General features: G+C 43.5%; 1 protein-coding gene across 3 annotated transcripts in view; it reads right to left on the reverse strand.

Annotated features, from left to right (window-relative positions):
* ZNF366 (zinc finger protein 366) overlaps window positions 1-25,038 on the reverse strand; it is a 47,747-nt gene that overhangs the window by 17,049 nt on the left and 5,660 nt on the right. Inside the window, exon 1 of one of the 3 annotated variants that reach the window (XM_056539768.1) lies at window positions 5,185-5,355. The exons of the other annotated variants lie outside the window; for them this stretch is intronic. The gene's annotated coding sequence lies outside the window, so the exon portion shown is untranslated. Of the gene's footprint in view, window positions 1-5,184; window positions 5,356-25,038 lie in introns of those variants that run through there. 3 annotated transcript variants of the gene reach the window in all.

Below are 25,038 nucleotides of genomic sequence, written 5' to 3' on the forward strand. Positions count from 1 at the left end.
ACTTAGTAGTCCAGCCTCAGGCCTCAATCTAGGGGTGTAGCTACAGAGTGTGTTGTGATAGCAGTCACACTGGGACCCTACAGGCTAAAGCTCTTCTACCACATAAGTCACAGGTAATATAAATGGCACATGGTAGTTTTGAGTGTGGTGCCAACAAGGAGCATGGGTGGAGTAGTCCAGGGCAACTAAGGATGTAGTCATGAATGGCTTTTTTGACTGGTTAACCCTGTTGGTCCCCATGTGAGTCCTTTTTCTAACTGGGGGTCTGCACAATGCATAGTAGTCCTTGAGCCTGGAGTACACTTGGATGAGGTGTCTACAGAGTGCACCCATGTACAATCAGGGCTGTCATCAGAAATTGTGGGGCCCCTTACACTGTTCAAGACCTGGGCCCCCGCACCACCCGACCCCTCCCCACCTATGCACCCCCCCCCCCAGGGCCTGCCCACTATGTTCCCAATCATCAATAAAAAAAAATGTTTAGACCACAGTACAAGAAAAACAAGAGCCCTTTAGTTCAATGGAGAAGGAAGGAGGAAATCTTATCACCATACATATTACCATCATACTTTTACTAACCAAATCCTGAGACCAATATTACAAATAATGCCAGTATACAAGAAGTGGTAGATATTAGCTCTACACAGGCTCTGCAGACCATATAAGGGATTACATACAGTTACTCTCTGACCGGAGTCGTTCACTTTCCTTTTTCTTCTCCTTTCGTCCCAGACCATCATGATGACTTCTTCCTTTCACAACTTGTCTCCACAGAACCTGTTGTGGTAGAGGGTGTGATGCAAAGGGCAGATGGAATTACCCTAGGGGCAGATGGCATTAACCCCTTGTATTTGTGACGCCAGGGTGTGATTTATCCTTAATACCACCTGAAGGTATACCGCTGGATCCTGGGCTAGGCCCACGGAGGTGACCAGTGACTTCAGAGACCTTAAGGGCTTGCTGGGACTTGTAGACGAGGTGGATAATTTAGTGCAGGCCATGTTGACTAGACAGATGACTTTGACTTGACTGAATTGTGACTGACAAGAATGTGACTGTGGCTTACTTGCAGATTTGTAGCTTGTGGCTGCAGACTTGACTTGAGGCCTCTTATGACTCCAGATACACTCTTAGGCTCGACTGCACCTCAGCAAAGACTCAGGAACTAAGTGAGAGAAGAGACTCCTACCATGGCTTTTATGGGGGAGACTCTGGTGGAGTCCCATTGGTCACTCTTAAGTCACCTGGTCACATGACAACTCACATGACAACTGGTGATCACATGTTAACCTTTCTTAAAGATACAACATTCTTATATACATAACATAGGGGATAGTATACAATTATAGTAGAACAGATGCAGGAGGGGGCCCAGGGGACACTGCAGGGAGGCTGCCTGACAGGACAGCAAGGGTACGGGGTAACAATTCCCTTACTGGGCCACCACACTGCCAGACAAACATTTTAGGCTCCGCACTTTTCCTGCACCTATAACGCTCCATACAGTAATAATGGAGTGGCTAGATAAGTGGGTTGTGGAAGAGTAGGTAGGTCCATATCCCACCCATTAGGTAGTTAGGTCGCTCCAGAAAGTAGACAGGTCCCTTCACATAGTTTCCCTCATTACACAGGTGCCTAGAGTAGGGAAGTACCACCTGTAGGTAGGTCCCCGTATAGATAGCTGTCCCCTGTAGATAGTTACTCCCTGTAAAAAAAGAAAAAAAAAACATATTTGCCTGGCTCCAGCACAGTCTATGGCCTCTTCTCTTCTTCTCTTCTGTCTTCTTCTCTGGTCTGTGCTCTGGCGCATGATGATGATGTCATTCATGTGCCGGAGTGCAGAGGACGGAAGCCCGGGCCTCTTGTTGGCACCTGCATATAGTGGGCGACCCAGAAGAGTGATTGAAATGGCGAGGAGCCAATGGCTCTTCGCTCTGTCAATCAGCTGTGCCCGAGTGCCACAATGAACTATAGGCACGTCAGTAAGGCACGCTTATAGTTTAATGCATCCTGGACCGGCCATGCAAGCAGGAGACCGCTGTGTGAACAGCTGTCCCCTGCTTCTGTGCTGCGGTGGCTGCAGGGGGGGGCAGCGGGGGCCTGGGCCGTACCCGGTACTCGGTACTGACTGTACCATATCACGGTGGCCCTGTGTACAATATAAATATTCCAGACACAGATATATTATTTTGCAAACAGGTTCTAAGTGTAAAAAACCCCCCCTACCCCCCCCCCCCCCCCCAAAAAAAGAAAAAATAAATATATATATATATATATATATATATATATATATGGCACAGAATTGCAAAGTTACAGTACTTTGGGTGGATGTGTGGAAATCTGTCACCGTTTCCTTTAAGTGCTTTGTTAGCAGTAATATTGACAAGGAAAGTCTGATAATGCTAAACATAATAGTGTTTCTAATGATGATTGTTACACAGTAGGGTGGGGCTTATTTTCACATTTTGCAAATTTGAACCTCCTACCCTCTATTTTTGTTTAGATATATATATAAAAAAAAAAATTCAGGCCATATATCTACTCCATTGGTGAATATTTACTGGTAGCTCAATGTCACTGAAGTTTTACAGGTTCCAAATAGTATGGATCAGCATCTGGCTTGAACCACAATGTATCCATTTGAGTATAGCAGTTTGTAAAACTGAAGTTGGTCATCTAAATAAATAAACCAGTAAAATATTCACACAATAGTTACATGACATTTCCACAAAATGAACTCCGGTGGTAGTCATGCCCCCTCCCATAGGTTTGCATTGAGGGTGCAGGGCGTGATGTAAGAGAGGGCGGAGCCATGACATCACTATACTTCGGCCCCTGTATCGTGAGTCATCAGACACGGAGCGATCTTTACTCCATGAGGCTGATGACAAGAGGGTGCTGCGGGAGAGCGGCAGGACCCCCCAATCAGGCATCTTATCCCCTATCCTTTGGATAGGGGATAAGATGTCTAGGGCCGGAATACCCCTTTAAGAACACTGCCCATTTCGGCCTTGAGGACGCAGACAATTTCATTTTTGCATTTTCATTTTTTCCTCCTCTCCTTCTAAGAGGCATAACTTTTTTAGTTTTCCATCCACAGACCCATTTGACTGCTTGTTTTTTTGCAGGACGAGTTGCACTTTGTAATGACATCACTAATTTTACCCAAAAAAAAATTTGTGTGGGGAAATTTACAAGAAAACCGCAATTTAGCTAATTTAGGTGGGTTTAGTTTTATGCTGTACAATTTACAGTAAAACTGACATTTTTCTCTGTGTCAATGCAATTAAAATGATACCATCTTTTCACGCTTTTCTATTACCGTACTGCTTTTAAGAAACACTCAAAAATTTTTAACAAAATTAGTATGTTTAAAATCACTCTATTCTGACCACCTATAACTTTGTAATTTTTGCCTTTTTTTATTTTATTTTATTTTTTTTTGCGCCGTGATGTGACCAAAAGCATCCATTTATCCCTTTTTTTTTTTATTGCGTTTTCTCCATTCACTGTACGGGACCATTAATATTTTATTTTAATAGATTGAAGATTTACCTACACATCGATACCAAATATATTGATTTCTTTATTTCTTTTTTACATTTTGTTTGGTGATAATTGAAAAAGACAGGAATTCATTTCTTTATTGGGGGAGGGGCCTTTATTAAAACTTCCTCCCCCCCCCCTCCTTTTTCTTTTTACATGTTTTTGTACCTATAGGGAAATATTTATTGCAATCTTTGGATTGCAAATACTGAACAGGGCTATGCATATGCATAGCACTGATCAGTGTTATCTGCAATATATTTCTCTGGTCTGCTAGAAGGCAGACCAGAGAAGAAGACTGCTGTAGCTGGCCGGTAAGAGGAGCTCCGCCGGCCATCTTAACACATTGGACACATTGGACTGCTGGTGGTTTGGATGTGTGCCTAAACACCACCTCAGTACATCAAATGCTGTGATCAGCTGTGGTGAATCAGCAGAATTGCTAAGGTCTGCCATGTATGCAGTGTGTCCTCTAGGGGTTCATATCTGTCATAACAGCTTACATTAACACCTATTGGCGTGTATTGGCACCTATTGGCTTGTATGGACAAATGTAGGCATGTTGCTGCTGAAGAACTGCTGGTATCATCAGATGCATAGGCTATCTGAACCATTGAATTTCCCAGCACATTCAATACTGTCTTACCAGTGCCAGCATCTGTGTTTTTCTTCATTGACTATAGAAGCCAGTAACCACTCAAACACATCACATAATACATTTTTGTTCATTTTGGCAAATTGATTTAATATTAAATATGGAGGCAGCAGCAACTAGATCTAAAACAGAGGTATCACCCACACTACAAGCCTGTAAGATGGTTAGTGCTGGTGATATTGATGACAGATTTCCATTAGCACCACCCTATAACACAGTCCAATGTAGATAAGTCTCTACCAGGAAGGGCCTACACAGGTTAGATACCTGAGAGAAATTGTACTCATGGTTGTGGGTATTAAAGTTCTGAATGGCAGGGCATAAGATACAGATGATTGTGACATGGTAGTCACATGGCTAAATTTGACTGAAAGCCTATGAAGAGTTAAAGGGGCACTCCGCCCCAAGCATCTTATCCTCTATCCAAAGGATAGGGGATAAGATGTCAGATGGTGGGATTCCGCCACTGGGGACCCCCGGGATCTCCACTGAAGCACCCCACTATCATTACTGCACAGAGCAAACTCACTCTGTGCGTAATGACCGGCGATACAGGGGTCGGAGCATTGTGATGTCATGGCTCCGCCCCCTCGTGACATCACGGCCCGCCCCCGCAATACAAGTCTATGGGAGGGGGCGTGATGGCTGCCACGCCCCCTCCCATAGACTTGTATTGCGGGGGGGGGGAGTGAGGTCACGATGCTCCAGCCTCTGTATTGTCGGTCATTATGCAGACCGAGTTTGTTCTGTGCAGTAATGATAGCGGGGCGCTGCAGCGTAGATCCCAGGGGTCCCCAGCGGTAAGGGGATAAGATGCTAGGGGCGGAGTACCCCTTTAAGTGACTGCAGAAGAGTCATTGCCCACCTATTACCTTTCTGTCTAGACAATTCTACCTCTCAGAGCAGGAACAAGATTATTGATATGAATGCACCATAGGTGCAGTAAACACCACAACCAACCGAAAGCTGACTCTGAAGCTTACTTTAGCAACAGGACCTAGAGTTGACTTGCTGGCAAAAACAGGGCTTGGTTTCTTGCTTCACATCAGATGTTTAACTGAAAACTGGAACGCTGAACTAGGCCTAATCCTCCTCACAGGCATACAGGCACATCTGTACACAAGCCTAAGCTAGCTCTGACTCCACAAGCTTGGTTTCACCCCTTTCGGCAGAGAGGGTTGGACTACGGAAAATCCTCCCTCAAACTTTCTAGCAGTTCCTAAACTATCTAAGGGCAATAATTTGAACAATGTTCCACCCATCCTTACAGATATAGAGGGATATCAAAACCTGTCCAGAGGAAAAGTTGCCCAGTTGTCCATAGCAACCAATCAGATCACTTCTTTCATTTTTCAGAGGCCTTTTCAAAAGTGATAGAAGCGATCTGATTGGTTGCTATAGGCAACTTTTCCTCTCCACAAGTTTTGATAAATCTCCCCCATAATCCACTAGTGGTGGCAATAAAGTGCAGAAATATTAATCCTTGCACTTCTAAACACTACAGTGTATGCAGCTGCAGCAGTGAAAAGCACAATATGACAAGTCATACAAGCTAAACTTACAATATTCATATATATATATATATATATATATATATATATATATATATATATATATATATATATATATATGAGAGGGGCAAAGGTTTAAAAGTAATATCAGGAAGTATTACTTTACTGAGAGAATAGTGGATGCATGGAATAGCCTTCCTGCAGAAGTGGTCGCTGCAAATACAGTGTAGGAGTTTAAGCATGCATGGGATAAGCATAAGGCTATCCTTCATATAAGATAGGGCCAGGGACTATTCATAGTATTCAGATTATTGGGCAGACTATATGGGCCAAATGGTTCTTATCTGTCGACACATTCTATATATATATATATATATATATATATCTATATATATATATATATATATAAATATATACAGCAATAGGGGAGTGGCTACCTCTATGTTGGCTCCTGCACCCCACCCACCTCTATTAGGTGTGTATAAGGTGCTGGACATCTCAGACCTTGCAATGCCTGTTAAACTGATTGCACAGAGGCATATTCACAGTGTAGGGTCCATCCCAATGAGGTCACCTTACCGTGGTGGGATGGTCCAAGCTATTTGGCCGCCAAATTGTGAGCTAAATACCTCACTTTTTCATTTTTTGCACTATAGCTGTATAGCATTTCATGTTTTATCTGTATCTTTGTGCTAGCAGTGTGCTGCTGTATTCTTTTGTTGCTGTATATTTAGCCTAGCAGCGTGCACCTGTATGCCAGGTCCATATAGTAGTTTGGTATCAGTAGTGGGCCAACTTATTCTTATATATATATATATATATATATATATATATATGGAAACAGCAGCTGGGGGATAGTAACAGGACACTGCAGGGGGTTGTAATACAGATTTTGCATTAGGGCCCAGGTACTTTTAGTCACAGCTAGATGGTACATACATCCTGCAATATTCATATTCTGCACACTAAAAAGCCTCTGTACGTGTTATTTACATTATTTTGTATAGAAGATGATGCAGTAGTCCCTATATGCACTGCAGTAAGGTTAGATTTCACCCAATATTATAAATTAGATTGAAGTTCATTGCAGTAAGTTGAAACGGAGCCTAATAACAAGAGGAAGGGTCTTTGTGATAGACGTCATTTCTTGTCCTCAATGACAGTTTTTCCATCCAGAAGGGCTAAATGTTACTTTCATTTCCTGACGCACATCTCAGATTTCCTGGATTTCGAATCACTATTGCCAGCTCTTAAATTAAGGCGTTCTGCCAGAATGGAATACATAAATTGTTCTCATTTGTCTTCATTTACCAGACTAGAAAATGCTTTGTGCTTTGAAAACACAAGCAGTCTTCAAGTGGTGAAAATGGAGCATGTCTTCCTGCACTACCCCAGTTATATCAATAAAGATTAAGCTGAAACTTATAGCAAAATGTATAATGCTTTCTCATGAATAACTTATCTGTCATTTATGATAAATCAGTGATTATAACACTAAAGGTGTTGAAGATATCTTGGTTTTAGTTCACGGACGTTATTGGTTCTTATCAAAGCTTCTCTCTGTGGTTGTATTCCATGCTTATCGGTCAACTCAATGGCTGACCAAGTAACACATGGATGACCAATTCCCGTAGATTGGAAACCACTCTTACTTGTTGGCACAAAGAAAGGACTTCCAAGTTGGAAGACTCCGCGAATGACTTTTTATTATAAACACCAAACAAAAACACTTGTCAAAGCAAAAAATGATAATGCTTTATTAAAACAACAAAATAAATATAAACAGAATAACATGAAAAAAGCACCCACGTACTCACAAAGGGGAGGAACATACTATTAGTCATAGGATGAAGACATATCACATCCCAGGCTCATCATGGACATAGAAGTCCCTATGCAGCAGTATGAGGGATCAATGCATTAAAAAATAAGTCAGGTATACACATAATTGCTGACTAAATGATAAGAAAAATGTTCAAAAGCAATATCTACCAGGTACAGATCCTTACCCATAGATGCCTGTATCCCAACACACATTTTGCTCCCATCAGTACATACACAAGTGTATACAGATTGCATTCTGTGATGTCCCTGTACGGGATATAGTCCCGTACAGTACTTAGGCCTTGTGAGGTTGAGTCCATCTGTGTCCTAAGGGCCCTCCTGCCATGTCTCCCCCATAGTAATATATATAATGTATAATGTTATGTGTGTTATGTATAAAGGATCTTTAAGGACCTTTTAGTTAGTCACATGATAATGTGTTCACATGATGTGTTTGTTATCCAGAGAGCACCAGCTAACCGGGTGACCTGCAGCTTGATCTATGAGCTTCTGGCTCAGCCCCCCTTTATAAGAGGGGCAGCCATTACAATCTCTCTCTTAGATCCTGAGGCACAGTAAAGACCAGACATCTCAGAGCTAGTGTCCAGCACATCTGGAGGCCTCAAGCCTACCTACAGCCACACGCCAGTAAGTCAAGTCATCTATGTCTGCTGGCACTATCTACAGTCAAGTCAAGTCTATAGTCAAGTCTAGAGATGAGCGAATCGAAACTGACGAATCTGAATTCGTTATGAATTTCATGAAAAATTTTATTCACAACGAATGCAATATCGCCGAGATTTTATTGCGCAAATCACTTAATTAAACTCCTTTTAGTGCGGTGCAGGCTCCAGGGCATCTAAAATGGCGGATCCACATGTGAGGACATGGGGCAAGGAATTCTGGGAAGGCAAGGCCGGAAGGCGGGTAGGCGGAATGACCCTGAATCACATGCAGGATGCAGGCTATCAGCAGCCAGTCACCCCTGTGATGTCACAGCCCTATATAATCGGAAGCCATATTCCGGATCGTCACTTCATCCTTTCACTGCAAGGAGATAGGACGGACATAGCTATGTGTGTGTCACACAGAAAAGCTTTTTTCCATCAGCGTTTCACCTCCTAGTCACATCAGTGTTCTGGTGGACAGAGAGCAGTGCATTTTTTGCACAGAAAAGATTTTTTACTGCAGCCATTAACCTCCCAGTCACTTTCTACAGCATTGTATTACAGAGAGGTGCAGAGGGCTGTGTGTTGCCTCATACATTTCAACAAGCTGGCTCATGTTGATGAACCTTAAGAGGATGGAGGAATCATTTTTCAGCGCAATTCTGTCTTTTTTTCCACAACAAATGGTCTGCTGGTTATACTAGTCTGTAGACAGTATAAAACCCAGCAGTCCTTTTCTAATAGTCTTTGAGAGAGTACAATTTTGGGTTTAGTACACAGAGACTGTGTACTGCTGGTGTTGTGCAAAAATAAGTTTTTTTTTAAAGCATACTGTAGCGCATTTTTCTGCCCTCATAAGTGCATACCACATACCTACATCTAAGTAGTGTACAATTTTGTACCTGTTAATCTGTCAAGGGACAACATACTATGAAAGTCCAGGCAAAAGTAATCACCGGCTGGTGATTTACTCCAATACGTTTTTTTTAAAGCGTACTGTAGCGCATTTTTCTGCCCTCATAAGTGCATACCGCATACCTACATCAAAGTAGTGTACAATTTTGTACCTGTTAATCTGTCAAGGGCCTACATTCCGTGAAAGTCCAGGCAAAAGTAATCACCGGCTGGTGTTTTACTCCAATACATTTTTTTTAAAGCTTACTGTAGCGCATTTTTCTGCCCTCATAAGTGCATACCACATACCTACATCTAAGTAGTGTACAATTTTGTACCTATTAATCTGTCAAGGGCCTACATACTATGAAAGTCCAGGCAAAAGTAATCACCGGCTGGTGTTTTACTCCAATACGTATTTTTAAAGCTCACTGTAGCGCATTTTCTGCCCTCATAAGTGCATACCACATACCTACATCTAAGTAGTGTGCAATTTTGTACCTGTTAATCTGTCAAGGGCCTACATACTATGAAAGTCCAAGCAAAAGTAATCACCGGCTGGTGTTTTACTCCAATAAAAAAAAATTTAAAGCGTACTGTAGCGCATTTTTCTGCCCTCATAAGTGCATATCACATACCTAAAGACAAAAGTACTCACCTGCTGCTGTTCTAGACAAATACTATTTTAAGCGTAGTGAAGCGTATTGTACTCCCCTTATATACGCACTAAGTATGTCAGGCAGAGAAGTTCCAGGATGTGCACAGAGGAGTGGCAGAGGCCTTGATTCATCAGGCACAGGCAAAGGTCGTAGCAGACTAGGGGCAATTGGCAGCAGGATTCGCGGAGAGAGGCCTGAGCTCCCGGTATCGGCTAGCGGTCATGTCTTGACCAGAAACCCATTTGCCGTCACCGATTTGGTAACATGGTCATCCACTTCATCACAAGTGATATCTGATATCCCCAGTCAACAGTCGTTGGGTTCCTCAGACACAACCCTCAGTTGGCATGGCCCTGTCTTTCCATTGCTTCTGTCCTATGCTGTTCCCTCCCCTAAAGAAGTATCTTGGGTTCAGCTCCACTATTCAGTAAGGATGATCTAATAGAGGACAGTCAGCAGCTACTGCCCAGCAAAGAAGTGGAGGAGACATCCGCCGCTTCCTCCGCCAGGCAGGCAAGTAGTGATGAGGAGAGTGACGTGGAAGGCGGTGTCGCCAGCATTCAGGATCCTGAAGTTGATAGCATGGTTGGCAGTCAGCATGGTGGCAGAAGTGGAAATTCTGGAGCCAAACGTGCCCGGGGGAGACCCCCTGCTTCACGGCAGCCTACCTACCCGGGAGGTAGTGGAAAAGGGGTTCCTAGAGACAGCAGCAGTGGAAGATAATTAGTGTGGACTGTTGGTAGGAAAATCAGCTACTCGGCGGTGTGACAGTTTTTCATCATGAAAACCTGTTGCATCACCCAGTGGCATGCCACTCCCTATTTAAGCCAGCCAAGGCTCCACCACCTCAGCCGAAGGGAGCTGTGTGTCATACCTTCCTTCTGTCGTTCCAGATGCTCCTGCTCCTCCTATTTTTAGTAAGTCATTCCGCCAACAATCCATGTCCATGAAGCCATGTCCAAGAGACAAAAGTATGCAATCACTCATCCAATGGTGAAGAAGCTGAATGTGCTCCTGCCCAAGTTGCTGGTGCTGCAGTCCCTCCCTTTTCAAGTGGTGGACTCTGCACCTTTCAGAGAACAGATGGCTTGTGCCGAGCTGAGGTGGAGAGTGCCAAGCCATCATTTATTTGCGAAGAAGGCAGTACCTGCCCTGCACAATTTTGTGAAAGAGAAGGTAGGCCTGTCCTTGAGCCTGTTGGTGTCTACCAAAGTGCACGGCAGCGCCGACATCTGGAGCTGTAACTATGGTCAGAGACAACACGGCTCACTGGATGAATGTGGTTCCTGCACACACCACAACACCAACTTGGAGAGGTCACACCGCTTCCTCCTCCATGCTCCCAGACCATTGGTCCTGTGACAGTGTGCGACTCCGCCTCCTCATCCTTCACCATGTCCTCAGCCTCCACTGCGCAGACAAGTCTCAGTGCCCCTTCAGCATACCATGTGTGCAGGGCACGGCGCTGTCACTCTGTTCTTCACATGGTTTGCCTTGGCGAACAGAGTCACACAGGGGAGGAACTGCTAAAAGTCATTCATAAAGAAATCAGTGCATTGCTTACTCCACGAAAACTGGAAATGGGAACCATGGTGACTGACAATGGGAAGAATATCTTGTCTGCGCTGCGACAGGGAAGGCTGAGCCATTCGCCCTGCATGGCACACGTGTTCAATGTGGTTGCCAAGCGGTTCCTGAGGTGTTCCCCCCATTTGCAAGACATCCTAACAATGGGAAGGAAACTTTGCATGCACTTCAGCCACTCGTACACCACAAAGCACACCCTCCTTGAGCTGTTGCTTCAGAACGGTATCCCCCAACATAGTCTGATTTGTGACGTTGCCACACGTTGGAATTCTACCTTCCATATGTTGGACCGACTATACGAACAGAGAAAATCCATCACCGATTTCTTGATAATCCAAGCGGATAGGGGTACTCCCCTGTGTAACTTCAATGTCAACCAGTGGCAGCTCATACTTGACACCTGCCGTTTGCTCAGGCCCTTTGAGGAAGCCACAATTTAAGTAAGTCGCCAGGATTACGGGATGAACGACGTCATTCCACTGCTTCATTTCCGACAACACGTGTTGGAAACAATGACTGGTCAGGGCAATGGAGATGTGACGCCTACCTCTCAGGGCCACATGAACCCTGTGGAGCTGAACTGGAGGAGAAGGAGGGGGAGGGGCACAGTGGAGCACAGTTTAGGTTTCGCCAAATGGGTGGTTTTTCTAGTCATCTGACACGAGGAACAGGAGCAGCCAGCGGAGCTAGATGGTCACTTGCACAAATGTCACTTGCACAAATGGCACAATGCATGCTCACTTGCTTGCGTAGTGACCGCCGAATTGTCACCATTCGGCAGCGGGATGACTTCTGGCTCTCTACCTTATTGGACCCTCGCTACCGCCACAAAATGAGGGCATTTTTTATACCCACTGAGAGGGAGGACAAACTGACCTACTACAGAGATATCCTACGTAGTCAGTTGGCCGATGCCTATCGGCGCCATCGTCCATCCTCTCGCAGGTCTGACTCGGGGGCCCTCTGTGCGCACCTTCCACTGCCATGGCTGCTGGAGAGTAGTGGGGTTGCAGGAGCAGTACCAGCTCCATCAGCAGCAGCCTGAGTCTACAGTCGCTGATGTGTACCTTTCTTCACCCGCATGGTGAAGTAACTCATCAGCAGCAGGTAGACCTGGAGCAGGACCTGGACTAGCAGGTGGTGGCATACCTTGACATGACCATGTCAACACACCTTGAAAATCCGCTGGACTTCTGGGCAGCCAAACTTGATTTGTGGCCGCAACTAGCAGAGTTTTTCCCTGGAAAAGCTGTCCCGCCCGGCCAGTAGTGTGCCATCAGAGCAGGTGTTTAGTTCTGCGGGGGCCATAGTCACTCCAAGGAGAACTCGTCTATCTACATAAAGTGTGCAGAGACTGACCTTTGTCACGATGAATCAGGCATGGATCCGCCAGGATTTCCACCCACCAATGCCTGTTGCTTCAGAGTAGATTGACCATGGTGCCACACCAACACCAACCTTCGTCACCAGGTACTGGTATTGCCACCCACCGCACCACTCTGTCACGGGGTCGCTTTCAAGACTCCTGATGCTGCTGCTGCCATCTCCAGGCTGTGCCATTCAGCCACTACATGATCTCCTCATGCTTCAGCCAACTCCAGGCTGTGCCATTCAGCCACTATATGGTCTCCTCATACTTCAGCCACCTCCAGGCTGTGGCATTCAGCCACTAAATGGTCTCCTCATGCTTCAGCCAATTCCAGGCTGTGCCATTCAGCCACTATATGGTATCCTTATGCTTCAGCCACCTGCAGGCTGTGTTATTCAGCCACTATATGGTCTCCTCATGCTTCTGCCAATTCCAGGCTGTGCCATTCAGCCACTATATGGCATCCTCATGCTTCAGCCAACTCCAGGCTGTGCCATTCAGCCACTATATGGTCTCCTCATGCTTCAGCCACCTCCAGGCCTGTACCATTACCTAAAAATATTTTATGGTAGCACTAGCTACCATAAATCTTCGATTTAAATGTTGAAATTCTTCTTTTAATCTTAGGAATTGTGAAGCCCTATTGTCTACTCATGCTGCCACCAGCTCCAAGCTGTGCCATTCAGCCACTACAGTGATCCCGCAACATAGGATGGCAATTAATTCCAAATGAACCATTGTTACTTGAATCCATCGTATGTTGAGGGATCCGTGCAATAGTAATATAGAATGTTATACTCACGTGTCCCTGCCGCTCCGGACGGTCACTACTGCCCTGGATCATCGCTCTCCATCGCCGTCATCATGTCGCTGCTTCGCTTCTATTGGATGGTAGTACGGCGTGCGTGGCGATGTCATGACGACGAAGGAGAGTTGTCCGGAGCGGTGGGGACAGGTGAGTGACACTCACCGCAGCACGCGGGGAACATTAAACGGCTATCCGGCAGCAGCTGAAGAAGTCTGCTGTATATGGTTTACTGATGCAGCAGGGCGTGGTACATTACCTAAAACTATGTTATGGTAGCACTAGCTATGACAAATCTTCAATTTAAATGTTAAAATTCATCTTTTAATCTTAGGGATTGTGAAGCCCTATTGTCTACTCCTGCTGCTGCCAGCTCCAGTCTGTGCCATTCAGCCACTATATGGTTTACTGATGCAGCAGGGCCTGGTACATTACCTAAAAATATGTTATGGTAGCACTAGCTACAAAAAAAATCTTCAATTAAAATTTTAAAATTCATCTTTTAATCTTAGGCATTGTGAAGCCCTATTGTCTACTCCTGCTGCTGCCAGCTCCAGTCTGTGCCAGTCTGAACCTGGTACATTACCTAAAAATACGTTATGGCAACACTAGCTACGAAAAATCTTCAATTTTAATTTAAAAAATTCATATTTTAATCTTAGGGATTGTGAAGCCCTATTATCTACTCATGCTGCCGCCAGCACCAGGCTGTGCCATTCCGCCATTATATGGTTTAATGATGCTCCTGGGCTGGTACATTACCTAAAAATATGTTATGGTAGCACTAGCTACAAAAAATCTTCAATTTAAATTTTAAAATAATTTTTTTAATCTTAGGGATTGTGAAGCCCTATTGTCTACTCATGCTGTTGCCAGCTCCAGGCTGTGACATTCAGCCACTATATGGTTTACTGATGCAGTAGGGCCTGGGACATTACCTAAAAATATTTTATGGTTGCACTAGCTACCATAAATCTTCAATTTATATTTTCTAAAATATCTTTAATCTTCTCTATTTTGAGGCCCTATGGTTTTGTTAGGCTGTTGCCACCTCCAAACTGGGTCGTTCTGCCACTATATGGTCTCCTCGTACTGCCGCCAATTCCAGGTTGTGTCATTCTGACAGATTATGGTCTCCTCATGCTGCTGCCACCTCTAGGCTCTGTCATTGTGCCACCATGTGACTCCTTATTAGATTGGGTTTTGTGGTCATACAGTATTAGTTCAAAGTAAACACCGGGACATTAAACTTGGGAATCTAATATAAATCATAAATTTAAAGAAATCAATGTCCTGTTTTCAAGACTGAGGCCCTATGGTCATCGATGTCATGTTACCTGTGGAATTATCACAAGAATCCAATGAACCATAACTGATTAAATTAAACATTTGCACTTTCATAGTCAGGGGGTACTGAGAGGCAGGGGCTGGAACAGGTGGTATCTCGCCTGGCGGAGGACCGCCAGCTCGATGCTCACCAGAACGGGTACTCAAAAAATTTAAATAAAAATTCAAATTAAATTAAATAAAAATTACATTAAAAAATCTCTTAAATTTTGACACCATATGGTCTCCCTGCTGCCACATCGACACTCTGCAGCAGTGATTCTAATAGCAATGCCTGTAATCTGCATGTCATACTGAAAAACAGAATTATTTCACTAACACAGCACACTCCCTATGCGTGTTAGGACAAGGCAAAGTGCTCTACACACATTGAGGCTCTCAGTAGGCCAGAAATAGCCGGTTTTAATAGCGATTTGCCACGAAAATATTCGACCCAAACCAAATTTTTAAGAAAAATTAGTCTAATTGCCCGAATCGAATTTTTCAAAAGTTCGCTCATCTCTAGTCAAGTCTATTATAGTCAGTTTGGCTGTCCTAAAGTCTGTCAAAGTCATTACAAGTCCCAGCAAGCTGCAGGGTCCTTCTGTGTTACTAGCCACCTCTCTGGGATCCTGGTCTAGCAGTAAAGACTATTTCCATCTGTAAAGCTAACGTTCACCCTAACCTGGTCTTGGACTATTATTGCCCTGCCTAACCTTGGGATATCGGTGCTAACTGTGAAAACCACTTCCTGGCGTCACGAACATTTAGGGCTTAAAGGGGTACTCTGCCCCTAGACATCTTATCCCCTATCCAAAGGATAGGGGATAAGATGTCAGATCGCCGGGGTCCCGCTGCTGGGGACCCCGGGGATCGCTGCTGCAGCACCCCGCTATCATTACTGTGCAGAGCGAGTTCGCTCTGCATGTAATGACGGGCAATACACCGGCCGGAGCATCGTTACGTCACGGCTCCGCCCCTCGTGACGTCACGGCCCGCCCCGTCAATGCAAGTCTATGGGAGGGGGCGTGGTGGTCGCCACGCCCCCTGCCATAGACTTGCATTAAGGGGACGGGCCGTGATGTCATGAGGGGCGGAGCCATGACGTCACGCTGCTCCGGCCCCTGTATCGCCCGTCATTACGCACAGAGCGAACTCGCTCTGTGCAGTAATGATGGCAGGGTGCTGCAGCAGCGATCCCCGGGGTCCCCAGCAGCGGGACCACGGCGATCCTACATCTTATCCCCTATCCTTTGGATAGGGGATAAGATGCCAGGGGCGAGTACCCCTGTAATAATACCTGCCCCTGGGCTACAACATCTGCCCCATACATCTAACCTTCAGACTCTCTGGCTCACCACAATTCCATAATAGGTTTTCCACAAATAGACAAGACTTATAATGATATCTATGCAAAAGGGCTGGCATTTCATACACTGGAGAAATATGCATCTATTTTATTGAGAGATACAAGTGCATCTTTGTCACTGTCCATGCTCTGCTACTGTAGCTACCAGCTGGAGTAGAATTCTGGCACAACTTACGCCAGTTTGTGGCATTAATTATGTTGAAAGTGCCGAGAATGGCGTAAAAAGTAGCACATTTTTGTGAAAAACGTAGCCTGTTAACACCAAGCATACATTCTTGACTAATTCCCCCCTACCTACTTTTGATCCTCATCCCCTACATGGCCCAATTTATGCAAGATAGGATCAAACCTGTTTTCCTATCATTACTAGAGCATTCAATTTCTTGTTGAGATCCCCGTGGATCCACTGTTTTCCCTGCACAGCAGTGCTTCTGGCTTCCAGTTGTTACTCTAGTTTTATGAAGAAGTAATCTCTTTCTTTCCCCCCTTTCGCTTACTCCTTTCTATGTCTGGTCCTTTTATTCTATTCTATAAGAGTCTTCCGAAGTTGTGACATTGAATGTCTCCCTGATTTATGTCCTTCTTATTTTTGCTCTTTAAGATGATGGTTGGAAGAGTTTTGTATATCACTTTTGGGCTCCTTTTTATCAATCATTGTGACTTACAATGTTGAATGTTATTACCATGTTTTGAGTACTGCTTATGCAAAACCTTTTCTAACTCCATTATTTTTATTCTATTGTTTTTTTCTATCAATAAAAAGATTATTGATCTATTATTATTATTATCTGTAATTCAGAGCTGTGCATCCATATGTGGCATTAGTTTGTATTGGACGTGGTGTACCACTGGTCTATATTCTATCACTTATTTGGCATCTACGCGCATGGCCTCATCAATGATACTACCCAATATCAGTATACTATTACATCAATACAGAAATCTGATTTAATGTGCATAAATTATTATATTCCAAATAAATATTTATCTAATAATCAGACGCCAAAAATGTTACATAGTGAAAAACTCATTGTAAAGTCAAGAAAACGAAGTGGAAAATAGCAAACAGTCTCCTGCAGGGTGTGATTTCTTTCACTGCCACATAATATTAAGTGATTTTTGTAATCTTAATATTAAAGGAGAAGTCTCATGGTGAAAAACATTTAGATCGCTGGGCCCCCCCGCGATCTCTTACATGGAGCCCTGGCTCTCCCCGGGAGAGGCTCGTCATGACCCCTGCACAAAGCAGGGGCCACCACGCCCCCTCCATATATCTCTATGGGAAAGCCATTCATCTGTCTTCAGCTCTTCCATAGAGCTGTAACGCCGAGCGCTCCGGACCCCGCTTCCCCTCCAGAGCACTCGCGGTGTCACTTCCCTGCTTGCAGCACTGCTCTGTGTCCCACGGCGGGGATGCGATCCCCGTGGCGGGACGTGCCCGCCCGCGGGTAGCATCCCGTGTCACTCACCCGTGTCACTCTCCTTCTGCTCAGTCCTGGTGCACGCAGCCCCGCTCTCTAGGGGCGCGCCCGCGCCGGGTCTCTCAGATTTAAAGGGCCAGTGCACCATTAATAGGTGCCTGGCCCAATTAGTTCCTAACACTCCCTACACTATATAAACCCACTCCCCCTTCCTGTCCCTGCCGGATCTTGTTGCCTTGTGCCCTGAGAAAGCGTTTCTGTGTGTTCCATTGCCTGTGTATCCAGACCCTTGCCATTGCCCCTGACTACGAACCATTGCTGCCTGCGCAGACCTTCTGCTACGTCCGACCTTGCTCTTGCCTTGTCCTTGTGTACCGTGCCTGTCTCAGCTGTCAGTGAGGTTGAGTCACTATCGGGTGGAAAGACCTGGGGGTTACCTGCCGCTGCAAGTCCATCCCGCTTTGCGGCGGGCTCTGGTGAAAACCAGTAACCCCTTAGATTCTGTTCCCCTGGTATGGCCCACCCCATCACCTCACTGACACAGAGGATCCACCACCCGTGTCCTCTCCGCATACCAGTCCGGATCCTGACAAGAGCTATATGGAGGGGGCGTAGTGGCCCCCACTTCAGGCGGGGGTTGTTACGCGCTGCTCTTGGGTAGAGCTGGGGCTCCATACAGGAGATCGCAGGGGGCCTCAGCAGTCGGAACCCCTGTGATCTAAAACTTATCCCTGGATCTAAGACTTCTACTTTAAAATTATTGGAAACTTATCCGTAGATCTAAGACTTCTCCTTTAATACTATTGGAAATTATTTAAAGGGGCTATCTAGCCTTATATGAAGTTTATGTAAATCTTGATCACTTTGTGGTGTCCCTGAGTTTCAGCTACCGTCCCTAAAGAAGTGGTCATTTGGCTGTGAGAGACGGGCTTAGTATAGCTGACCTTTTAGTCCCGCTGACTGAGACGGCTACCATCAAGATGACAGTATAATCTCATGAAAAAATCATTGACCCATGGCAAGTCATTGGGGATAACAAAAAAGTCTCTTTGTCCCCATGGCTCTATGTAGCATAGAGATGATGGCCCTGTATGGTACTTCTGGGCAGCACAGTGTAACAGAAGTGGATGGAGCATGCTGAAATTTTTCCTCCCTGAATCATATTAATTGTGGCAGAAAAATATGCTTAATTGGATGTTGTATTACATAGGAATTCTCCCAAAAGTATTCTAAAGAATAATATAGCCATAGTATGGTGCTGAACTGAGGTACCATATAGCAGCACATGGAGTGTCTATGGCACCTTATTTATAGCCCTTATTACTTTAATAAAGATTGGGTTCTGATTATATCAGCACATGTTAGTTAAGGTCCATTGTGATGCTCATCCTGTACATATGTAACAGGAATACAAGTACAGTATAATATATAATATACCAGGCTGTATGGTATCATAAATGATACACAGGGTCCGGGGGGGGGGGGGGCAAGTTGGCGGGGTAGTTCGGGTAGGTGGTCTTTTAGGGGACAACAAGCTCATTTTGGATTTTTCGACTCACTGTGTTTATAGAAAAATAAACATAATAATGTGCTGTTTGTTATGTGTTATTTCTATTGGGGCCATTGTCCTGCAAGAACTGTCTGGATACACGTGCATCAGAAAGTCCTCTTATGCCCCTTGTTATGTAATGTTTGTATGATCAGTCACAAACCACACAACATTCTACATTTATTTTATGATAATTTTGTCTTTAATTTCTCCTGGTCAGCAAGGCTTGTCTTTATTTATTCCTTGTTCTTATGAATTTTTTCATTTCATATGCATCAATCTCCAGAAAAGTGGTGCAATTGTATGAGAATATATGGAATTTAGCTTCTGCCCCTTTTTATAATTTACACAATTATCGGTACCTACTGTAGTTTTTATTTTGGAGTGCAGCATTACTATCACAATATTGCACCATAAATGTCACCCCATTATGCCAATTTAGTTATGTATATACCAGGCTACGTTGTAATATAGTATCTAGCCCAAACACTTTCTATGGTTAAGTTCAAACATCGGAAAATGTATCAACATATTTTTATTTATGCACACATTTTTATTGGTAAAAAGCAGCAAAATTACGGAAATTTTTTCTGCTAATTACATAAAAATATGTGTGTAAAATAAAATAAGTTAGGCAATTTGACACAGTGAGAACTTAAACTGGAACTCCGGTGGAAACAAGTAGAAAACAAATGTTTTCAAATCAACTGGTGCCATAAAGTTAAACAGATTTGTAAATTACTTCTATTAAAAAATCTTAATCCTTCCAGTAGTTATTAGATGCTGAATAAAACAGAGAAATTTGTGAATTTCTTTTCTGCCTGACAACAGTGCTCTCTGCTGACACCTCTGTCCGTGCCAGGAACTGTCCAGAATAGAAGCAAATCTCCATAGAAAACCTCTCCTGCTCTAGAGAGTTTCTGAAACAGATAGAGGTATCAGCAGAGAGCCCTGTTGTCAGGCTGGAAAGAATTTCACAAGTAGTATACAGCAGCTGATAAGTGTTAGAAGGGTTAGGATTTTTAACCCCTTAAGGACGCAGCTCATTTTCTCCTTTAAGCTAAGTTTCCCCTTGGTTTTTTTTCTGGCAGTTTTTGGAAAACTGCCACCGCAGTTTTTGAGCCAAAGTCAGAAGTGGATCCATAAACTAGGAGAAGTAGAAGGCCTTCCTTTATATGTCCTATTCCTTTTGAATACACCTCTGGCTTTGGCTCAAAAGCTGCAGTGGCAGTATTCCAAAAACTGCCAGAGAAAAAAACAAGTGGAAACTTAGCCTAAGGACACAGCCCTTTTTTGAAAATCTGACCACTGTCACTTTAAGCATTAATAACTCTGGGATGCTTTTACTTTTCATTCTGATTCTGAGAATGCTCTTTGGTGACATATTCTACTTTATGTTAGTGGTAAATTTTCGTCGACACTTGCATCATTTCTTGGTGAAAAATTCTAAAATTTCAAAAATGTTGACAATTGAGCATTTTTTTTACTTTGAAACTCTCCGCTTATAAGGAAAATAGACATCCCAAATAAATTATATATTGATTCACATATACAATATGTTTGCATCATAAAGTTGACATGTTTTTACTTTTAGAAGACATCAGAGAGCTTCAAAGTTCAGCAGCAATTTTCCAATTTTTCACAAATTTTTCAAAATCTGAATTTTTGAAGTGGATTTGAGGGGGCCTTCATATTAGAAATATCCCATAAATGACCCCATTATAGAAACTGCACCCCTCAAAGTATTCGAAATGACATTCAGAAAGTGTTTTAACTCTTTAGGTGTTTCACAGGAATAGCAGCAAAGTGAAGGAGAAAATTCAAAATCTGCATTTTTTACACTCACATGGTTTTGTAGACCCTGTTTTTGAATTTTTATAAGGGGTAAAAGGAGAGAAATCACCCTAAAATATGTAATCCAATGTCTCTCGAGTAAGGAAATATCTTATATTTGTATGTCAAGTGCTCTATGGGTGCACTAGAGGGCTCAGAAAGGAAGGAGTGTGAATGGGATTTTGGAGAGTGAGTTTTTCTGAAATGGTTTTTGGGGGGGGCATGTCACATTTAGGAGGCCCCAATGGTGCCAGAACAGAAAAAAAAAAAAAAACACATGGCGTACTATTTTTGAAACTACACCCCTCAGCTCAAGGAACATAACAAGGGGTCCAGAGAGCCTTAACACCCCACAGATGTTTGACGACTTTTCGTTAAATTTGGGTGTGTGAATGACATTTTTTTTTTCACTAAAATGCTGGTTTTTCCCCAAATTTTACATTTTTACAAGTGGTAAAAGGAGAAAATGTCCCCCAAAATTTGTTGACCCATCTCTTCTGAGAATTGAAATACCACATGTGTGGACATCAAGTGCACTGCGGGTGCACTACAATGCTCATAAGAGAAGAAGTCACATTTATCTTTTGGAATGCAAATTTTGCTGAAAAGGTTTTTGGGGGGCATGTCACATATAGAAAGCCCCAATGGTGCCAGAACAGCAAAAAAAAAAAAAAACACATGGCATACTATTTTGTAAACTACACCCCTCAAGGAACGTAACAAGGAGTACAGTGAGCCTTAACACCCCACAGGTGTTTGACAACTTTTCGTTAAAGTTGGATATGTAAATGAAAAATACATTTTTTTATTCACTAAAATGCAGTTTTTCCCCCAAATTTTACATTTTTACAAGGGGTAATAGGAGAAAATTCCCCCCAAAATGTGTCACCCCATTTCTTCTGAGTATGGAAATACCCCATGTGTGGACTTCAAGTGCTCTGCTGGCGCATTACAATGCTCAGAAGAGAAGGAGCGCTATTAAGCTTTTGGAGAGAGAATTTGGTTGGAATAGAATTCGGGGACCATGTGCGTTTACAAAGCCCCCAGTGGTGCCATAACAGCTCCCCCACATGTGACCCATTTTGGAAACTACACCCCTCACAGAATTTAATAAGGGGTGTAGTGAGCATTTACACCCAACTGGCGTTTGACAGATCTTTGGAACAGTGGGTTTTGCAAATGAAAAATGTAATTTTTCATTTTCACGGACCACTGTTGCAAAAATCGGTCAGACACCTGTGGGACGTAAATGCTCACGTAAATGTGTAAATGCTTATTACATTACGTGAGGGGTGTAGTTTCCAAAATGGTGTCCCATGTCACATGTGGGGGGGGGTCCATTGTTCTGGGGGCTTTGTAAACACACGTGGCCTTCAATTCCGGACAAATTTTCTCTCCAAAAGTCCAATGGCGCTCCTTCTCTTCTGAGCATTGTAGTTCGCCCGCAGAGCACTTTACATCTACATATGGGGTATGTTCTTACTCAGAAGAAATGGGGTTACAAATTTTGGGGGGCTTTTTTTCCTATTTTCCCTTGTGAAAATGAAAAATTTAAGGTAACATCAGCATTTTAGTTAAAAGAATTATTTTTTGCATTTTCCCATCCAACTTTAACAAAAATGTGTCAAACACCTGTGGGGTATTTAGGCTCACTACACCTCTTGTTACGTTCCGTGAGGGGTGTAGTTTCCAAAATGGGGTCACATGTGGGTATTTGTTTTCTTGCGTTTATGTCATAACCACTGTAAAATCAGCCCCCCCTTTGCAACTCACCAATTTAGGCCTCAAATGTACATAGTGCGCTCTCACTCCTGAGCATTGTTGTGTGTCCTCAGAGCATTTTACCACAACATATGGGGTATTTCTGTACTCAGGAGAAATTGCGTTACAGATTTTGGGGGTCTTTTTTTCCTTTTACCGCTTAGTGTAAGTTTTTTTTTTTTTTTATACTAACAGGCTGGTGTAGCCCCCAACTTTTCCTTTTCATAAGGGGTAAAAGGAGCAAAAGCCCCCCAAAATTTGTAACGCAATTGCTCCCGAGTACCAAAATACCCCATATGTGGCCCTAAACTGTTTCCTTGAAATACGACAGGGCTCCAAAGTGAGAGAGGGAAATGCGCATTTGAGGTCTGAATTAGGGATTGCATAGGGGTGGACATAGGGGTATTCTATGCCAGTGATTCCCAAACAGGATACCTCCAGCTGTTGCTAAACTCCTAGCATGCCTGGACAGTCAGTGACTGTCCGAAAATGCAGGGAGTTGTTGTTTTGCTACAGCTGGAGGCTCCGTTTTGGAAACACTACTGTACGATAAGTTTATACGATAAGTTTACAGTGTATATGTAGTGTTTTACCCTTTATTTTGTGTTAGTGTAGTGTAGTGTAGTGTTTTTAGGGTACCTTCACACGGGCGTGTTTTGGGTGAGTTTCCTGCTAGGAGTTAGCGATGCGGCGGAAAATTTGCCACAGCTCAAACTTGAAGCAGGAAACTCACTGTAAACCCCCCGTGTGAATGTACCCTGTACATTCCAATGAGGGGGGCAAACCTCCAGCTGTTGCAAAACTACAACTCCCAGCATGCATTGACAGACCGTGCATGCTGGGAGTTGTTCTTTTGCAACAGCTGGAGGCACACTGGTTGGAAAACCTTCAGTTCGGTTCTGTTACCTAGCTCAGTATTTTCCAACCAGTGTGCCGATGTGTTGAGATGCCTGCTGAATGATTTCAGCAGGCATCCCGGTCCGGTCCCCTGCCAGCTATCTTTTGGATAGGGGATAAGATGTTTTAGGGCTGGAGTACCCCTTTAAGACTCAGTGCCACATACTTTCCATTACTGAATAGAAAACCTTGGCATGCAAATACGTTGCCACCAGAACCAAAACCAACCCCATAAGCAATTTTTATAATAAAATTTTCCTTTAGCATTTTTGTACTACAAAACATACTGGAGGGGTGGATACATATGACATGACGGATGCATGTTAATTACAGGATATATATAAACACTCAATACATAGCTAACCAAAAAGATAGATTTTGTAGATTATAGATAGATAAACAAATAAAGTCCCACAGCACACAAAGGTAAGGTGCAAAAAGCTGGATGTGTTTATTCCATCAGAAAGTGCAAAGTACAGCTAGGTTTCAGCAGCCTCATGGTGCCATTTAAAGGGATACTCCACTGAAAAACATTTTTTTTAAATCAACTGGTGCCAGAAAGTTAAACAGATTTGTAAATTACTTCTATTTAAAAATCTTCCTCCTTCAAGTACTTATCAGCTGCTGTATGATCCACAGGAAGTTATTTTCTTTAGAATTTCCTTTTCAGTCTGACCACAGTGCTCTCTGCTGACACCTCTGTCCATATCAGGAACTGTCTAGAGCAGGAAAGGTTTGTAATAGGGATTTGCTTCTACTCAGGACAGTTCCTAAAATGGACAGAGGTGTCAGCAGAGAGCACTGTGGTCAGACAGAAAGGAAATACAGCAGCTGATAAGTACAGGAAGGATTACAATTTTTAAATAGAAGTAATTTACAAATCTGTTTAACCTTCTAACCCCAGTTGATTTAGAAAAAAAAGTTTTCCAGTGTACCCCTTTAATGGCGGTGTGAGGCTGCTGAAACGTAGCTGTACTTTGCACTTTCTGATGGAATAAACACATCCAGCTTTTTGCACCTTACCTTTGTGTGCTGTGGGACTCTATTTGTTTTTGTATGGAGGATTCTTGACCAAAATCCACAGAACCTGTGAGCACCACCTCTGCTTTGCCTGACTGTGCTGCTTTCCTACTTTTCTAAATAGATAGATAGATAGATAGATAAGAGATAGATAGATAAGAGATTGATAGAGAGATAGATAGATAAGAGATAGATAGAGAGATATATAGATAGATATTAGATATGAGGCTGCAATCGGGCAGCTGAAACGTTGCTTCTGATGTCAATAAATTCTTTTTTCACCGCATTTTTTGGAGTGCCGCAGCATTTCTGTTTTGGTGTGGATTTTTGTACATCCCCTCACC

The sequence above is a fragment of the Hyla sarda genome, chromosome 1 (genome assembly GCF_029499605.1).
Source record: "Hyla sarda isolate aHylSar1 chromosome 1, aHylSar1.hap1, whole genome shotgun sequence".
Lineage (NCBI taxonomy): Eukaryota > Metazoa > Chordata > Amphibia > Anura > Hylidae > Hyla > Hyla sarda.